We start from the raw sequence: 5,688 nt of genomic DNA on the forward strand, positions 1-5,688 counted from the left end.
ACGAGTAGAGGAAGTGCTCGAGCAGTAAGCATCAAAGGATGGGGCTAACCTTCAGGAATGTGGTTGGAATGATGGGACCTGGATGAAGTAAAGAAGCAATAAGACAGGGGCCAGTTTCTGGACTCTGCAAATGGGAAAGGTGTACAGGTCCAAAGCCTGATAGGGTCTGAAAGCAAGTTTATGACACAAGGGTATTGAGGAAATGAGATGATGGTCATCAGATGGGGATTCCATAAGACTAGATTTTGGATGGGATCAACTCTACCAAACTCTGCGAGGGGAGGTGGCAGTTAGAAGCCAGAAGGTGAGAATCTCAAATGAGTCATTGTTAGCCAGGTGTGGTGGTGCATACCTGTAATCCCAGCTACTTAGGAGACTAAGGCAGGAGAATCACTTGAACCCGGGGGTGGACGTTGCAGTGAGCCGAGATCGCGCCACTGCACTCTAGCCTGGGAACAGAGTGAGACTTTGTCTCAAAACAAAGCAAAAGAAAAAAATCAAATGGGCCATTGTCACGGATGACCAGCATGGAGACCAACTATGTGCCAAGTGCCCACACACTGTTGGATTTAGGGAGCAACTTAGATGTCAGTGGGTGACTGAAATGAGGAAAGGCATGGCTGGAACATGCCAGCCACTGTTGGCTTGAAATGGCCAAGGAGTAATTGTGAACTTTATAGTGAATTTGAGTCCAAGTTGCTATTTAGCTGTTCAAAAAATGAACAAACATCATTAGCTGAAATAGAATGTAAAGAAAAAAAATAGGCAGAAACCAGACTTTGATTTCAGGACTATTTCTAATTTAGGCTCCAAAGCTTGACAGAAATACAGAGTACTTGATTTTTAGGAAACCTTAAAAATTATTATAGATAAGATCATATTCAGAGTTAAATTTAACTAGAATCTAACATTGTTTCCCAGATGAAGAGTTTGACAAAGCCAACTAGTCCAGCTGAGTCCCTAGGCTGGTGGGTAGCAGAGTGGGGACTTGTCTGTGTCCTGAGCCTCAGTGTGTCCCTGTCTTGAAGCCCAGGGCCTGGCTCTGCACTGCCAGGTTACCCAGATCCAGTTACAGAAAAAAAGCCAAAACAACTTGCAGAAAATAAGTCTACAGAAAAGATAAATAATAGTATTCCAATAAATGAACAGACTTGTGACATCTCTTCCCTGGGAACAAAACAGGAGGATACAGGTTTATATCCCAGCAAGACTGATTCTACATTAAATACAAAGAAATTTTGTAACTGCGAGATATGAGATGAGCTACACAAGAAGAAGCCAAAACATCTGCACTGGTGCTGCATTTTTGCTTAGTCGTATTGTAGCAGGATGAGCTGCAGACAAAACCTCTCAGACACGGAGTTGTAGAAGGAAGGGCTTTATTCAGCTGGGAGCATCGGCAAGCTACTGCTTTAAAATCCGAGCTTTCTGAGTGCACAATTTCTGTCCCTTTTAAGGGCTCACAACACTAAAGATTTCACATGAAAGGGTCGTGACTGATTTGAGCAAGCAGGGGGTATGTGACAGGGGCTGCATGCACCGGTGGTCAGAGAGAAACAGAACAGGGCAGGGAGATTCACAATGTTTTTCTATACAATGTCTGGAATCTATGAATAACATCGGTTTTTAAGTTATGAGTTGATTTTTAACTACTGGGTTTAGGCCAGGCAGGCCCAGGCCTGGTTTCGGGCCTGTCATTGGGCTGCCTGTCTTTGGTTTTACTTCCCTATTTTTTTCTTAAAACAGGTACTGAGTATAAAACAATATAAAACAATATGAGAGGGTCTCTCTCTTTCCTCACTATCATTTTCTGAGTCCTGAGAGTTTTCATGTTTGGATGAGTGACCAGTCTGAAAGTCACTTAAGTCTTGCTTAAACTCCAGAACTGCTGGCATCTTCCTTCTCCTCTTCCGTCCCGTGTGGCTTCACCCTCATAGTCCCTTATGGTCTCAACTTGGAGCCATCATCTTATCAGGGTCTCCCTAGGCTCCCAAACCCTCACTCCTGCCTGCTTATTCTATAGCACCATGTTATTTATTTTTAAAGTAATTATGATTACATTATAGGCTTAATTGTGATCCCCACCAAATTCATATGTTGAAGTCCTAACCCCAGTACCTCAGAATGTGGCTGTATTTAGAAACAGTGTCTCTAAAGAGGTGAGTTAAGATGATGCCATTAGGGTGGGCCCTAATCCAATTCGACTGGTGACTTTATAAAAAGAGGAAATTTTGACACACATACAGACACTAAATATGCATGTTCACAGAGAAAAGGCCATGTGAGGACACAGTGAAGAGGTGACTTTCGCGTCTGTGTGAAGAGACTAACAAACAGGCTTTGTGTGAGCAACGAGGCTGTTTATTTCACCTGTGTGCAGGCGGGCTGAGTCCGAAAAGAGTCAGGTAAGGGAGAAACGGGTGGGGCCGTTTTATAGGATTTGGGTAGGTAAAGGAAAATTACAGTCAAAGGGGGTTCTTCTCTGGCGGGCAGGGGCGGGGCACACAAGGTGCTCAGTGGGAGTTTTTGAGCCAGGATGAGCCAGGAAAAGGAATTTCACAAGGTAATGTCATCAGTTAAGGCAGTAACAGGCCATTTTCACTTCTTTTGTGATTCTTCAGTTACTTCAGGCCATCTGGATGTATACGTGCAGGTCACAGGGGATATGATGGCTTAGCTTTGGGCTCAGAGGCCTGACAGTGACCATCTATAATCCAAGGAGAGAGGCCTCAAGAGAAACCAAACCTGCCAGTTCTGTGATCTGATCTTGGGTTCCTTTTTTTTTTCTTTTGTTTGAGAGAGTTTCACTCTGTTACCCAGGCTGCAGTGCACTGGCACGATCTCGGCTCACCGCAACCACCGCCTCCCAGGTTCAACCGATCCTCCTGCCTCAGCCTCCCTAGTAGATAGGGTTACAGGGATGCTCCACCTTTGGATCCGCTGGCATTTCCTCCCGCCACGAGCCAAAGGCGCCGGAAGTGACGTTTGCACGCCGTGCCTAACTTGCATTCGCTGGCAGTGACGGGAGCGGGGCTAGCAGGAGGGTGGGTTTGAGGCGGAAGCGGATCGCGGAGCCCAGACCTACCCAAAAGACGCGGGCGAGCGGCGCTTTGGGCGCCGGTGGAGAAGCGGGCGAGGTACAGAGCGGATGGACTGGGCCTAAGAGCTGCGCGGCTCTCAGCTCTGGGAGCGGGGTGGCGGGGCGGCGGGGCGTCTCGGGCCGGGGGCGGCGGGGCGGTTGGTCTGTGCCATCCGCGCGGCGGGGGCAGTTGCGCGTCGGTGCCTCCCGCTGTCCTTCGTCCCACGTTCCCGCCCCATCAGCGCCGCCTGCCCCGTTCCAGGCCGCCCTCGGCTCCTTTAATCCTCACAGTGCGCGGCCTTTCTGTCTCAGGCGCTGGTTGCCGGAATCTCCAGTGCCCGGCCAAGCTCCGGAGGCCTGACGCGGAGCGTTTCCTGGCTGCCTCCCTCTCCGGCGGTTTCCCTGGGCCTGGCTCCCACTTCCCGTCCAGGACGCGGGCTCCAAAGCAACATCTGTGCTCGCTCGTGGCCCCTCCCAGGACCTCCCCGGAACGCGCCGGGATGGGACGCGTCGGCGGCGGGGGCACCGGGACTTGATGCCGCGTGGCCCTGGGGGGACAGAAGCGTCCCGGAATTGGGAGGGGATTTGAAGCCTGTGGTCCTGACTTCCACCCCGTGGCTGATGGCGAGGCTGTGGGGCTGGGGTTAGGAGTCGAAGTCCCTATTTCCGAACCGTCTGGGAGGAGAGCCGGGGTATGCTATAGCGGAAGTTTAGGGAGAGAGAGGGAGGGACTCTGCCGCTTTGGAGGCTAGGTCATAGGCAGCTGGCGGTGTCTCAGCGCGGGTGACCAATCCTTGTGGTTGAGAAATGTGTCGTGGGCGCCCGTGGGCTCGTTTTGCCTTTGAGATTAGATAGATTTTTCCAGGGCGAGTTTACAGGAGCATCTTGGGAGTTGGTTTTTGGCTTGGAGAGCTACTTTCCCCCCTCTAAACCTAAAACTGCTTTGTTTTTATTTACTATTTTTTTTCGAGATGGGATCTCACAGTGTTGCCCAGGCAGGTGTCAAACTCCTGGCCTTAAGTGATCCTCCCGCCTCAGCCTCCTAGAGTGCTGGAATTACAGGCGTGAGCCAGCGCGCGGCTTTAACTGTTGTTAAAGAGTCTGTTCCTTAAAATTGTTGTACCAAGAAACTTGCCAGAGATGAAAATGTGATTATATTGTTAATATTTAATGATAAATAACATTTTGCTTTTACGAGTTACTGATTCATATCCATAGGATTAAGAAATGTTCAGGATTTGAATTTTTAATGACCTTCTAAGCAGTCATGTTTCTGCTGTCTAGAAGTTGCCCAGTTGAGGAGAAGGGACAGTCAAGATACTTTGAAAACAGTGTGGTAAGGAGTGTGAGCTAAGATGGAGCACCGAGGAAGGAGCCGGGCATTTAGGCTATGCTGTTGGGTGTGGAGCCTGGAAGGGATCAGGGAATACTTTCTGCAGGTGTCCTGAAGAATGAGTAACATTTAGACTAACAGGGTGGAGTGATTGGGGGGGGGGGGGACCAAAGGAGAGGAGACCAGTAACTATAAGGAGGTGCTTATTTATTTGGAGACAGGGTCTCACTTTGTCACCCAGGCTGGAGTACAGTGACAAGATCATGAGTCACTGAAGTCTCAACTGCCTAGGCTCAAGTGATCCTTCCACCTCAGCCTTCCGAGTAGCTGAGACTGCAGATGGGTGCTGTCACACCCAGCTGATTTTTAAATATTTTGTAAAGATGGGGTCTTGCTGTGTTGCCCAGGCTGGTCTCAAACTCCTGGACTCAAGCAATCCTCCCGCCTCAAGTGTCCCTCAAGTGTCACCTCAAGCATCAAGGGATGCTGGTGCACACTTGTAGTCCCAGCTACTTGGGAAGCTAAAGTGGGGAGGATCACTTGAGCCCAGGCAGTCACGGCTACAGTGAGCTGTTATCATGCCACTGCATTCTAGCCTGGGTTATAGAGCAAGACCATATGTCAGATAGAGAAAAGAAAAGGAAAAAAAGGTAAAGAAAAGAAATGCCTTTAACAGAGATGGTCTCGTGTTGCAGGTTGCTGTTCCTTTAGGTGGAGTTAGGAGAAATAATTTTTGGTCAGTAACTTAGTGAATAAATGGACCATTTGTGCTGCTTCCCTGGGTGAGAGCATAGAGAAATGGTACAAAGTAGGCTACAGTAGCCAGATTATCTTATGTGTAATTTTGATCTGTTAGTCCAGAGAATGGCATGCTCAGATTAGAGTTACAATTTTGCTTAACCAAGGAGGGCTTGATTTAGTACAATAGAAGACTGTTGTCTGGAACTCATTCCTTAAGAATGCTGCCCTGCTTGCTCTGCTCATTCCAGCAGCAATCAGCTCTACATTATATTCCCAGGAGTTGATTATCATTTGGAATTATTTGTCCAGGCTAACGTTTGGACAAATAATGTTTTGTTATATTTAACATTAAAACTCTGACATTGACATTCACATTCGTTTTGGAAGCATTATATTTAATCATATGAAAGTTGGTGAACCTTGGATTACAGAGTGCAAATGCTAATAAGCCTTTTATTAGAATGATGGTGTCTTCATACCGTGAAGTTGAGGACTGAAAGATATATAAGAAGAGTACCTATAAATCGAAAGAAAA

General features: G+C 47.9%; 1 long non-coding RNA gene across 1 annotated transcript; it reads left to right on the plus strand.

Annotated features, from left to right (window-relative positions):
- The first annotated feature begins 3,014 nt into the window (after window positions 1–3,014).
- LOC141409844 (uncharacterized) lies at window positions 3,015–5,688 on the plus strand. Its single transcript, XR_012432336.1, has 2 exons — window positions 3,015–3,137; window positions 3,392–5,688. It is a non-coding gene; the product is annotated as an uncharacterized lncRNA (long non-coding RNA).

This window comes from Macaca fascicularis, chromosome 3, assembly GCF_037993035.2.
Source record: "Macaca fascicularis isolate 582-1 chromosome 3, T2T-MFA8v1.1".
NCBI lineage: Eukaryota > Metazoa > Chordata > Mammalia > Primates > Cercopithecidae > Macaca > Macaca fascicularis.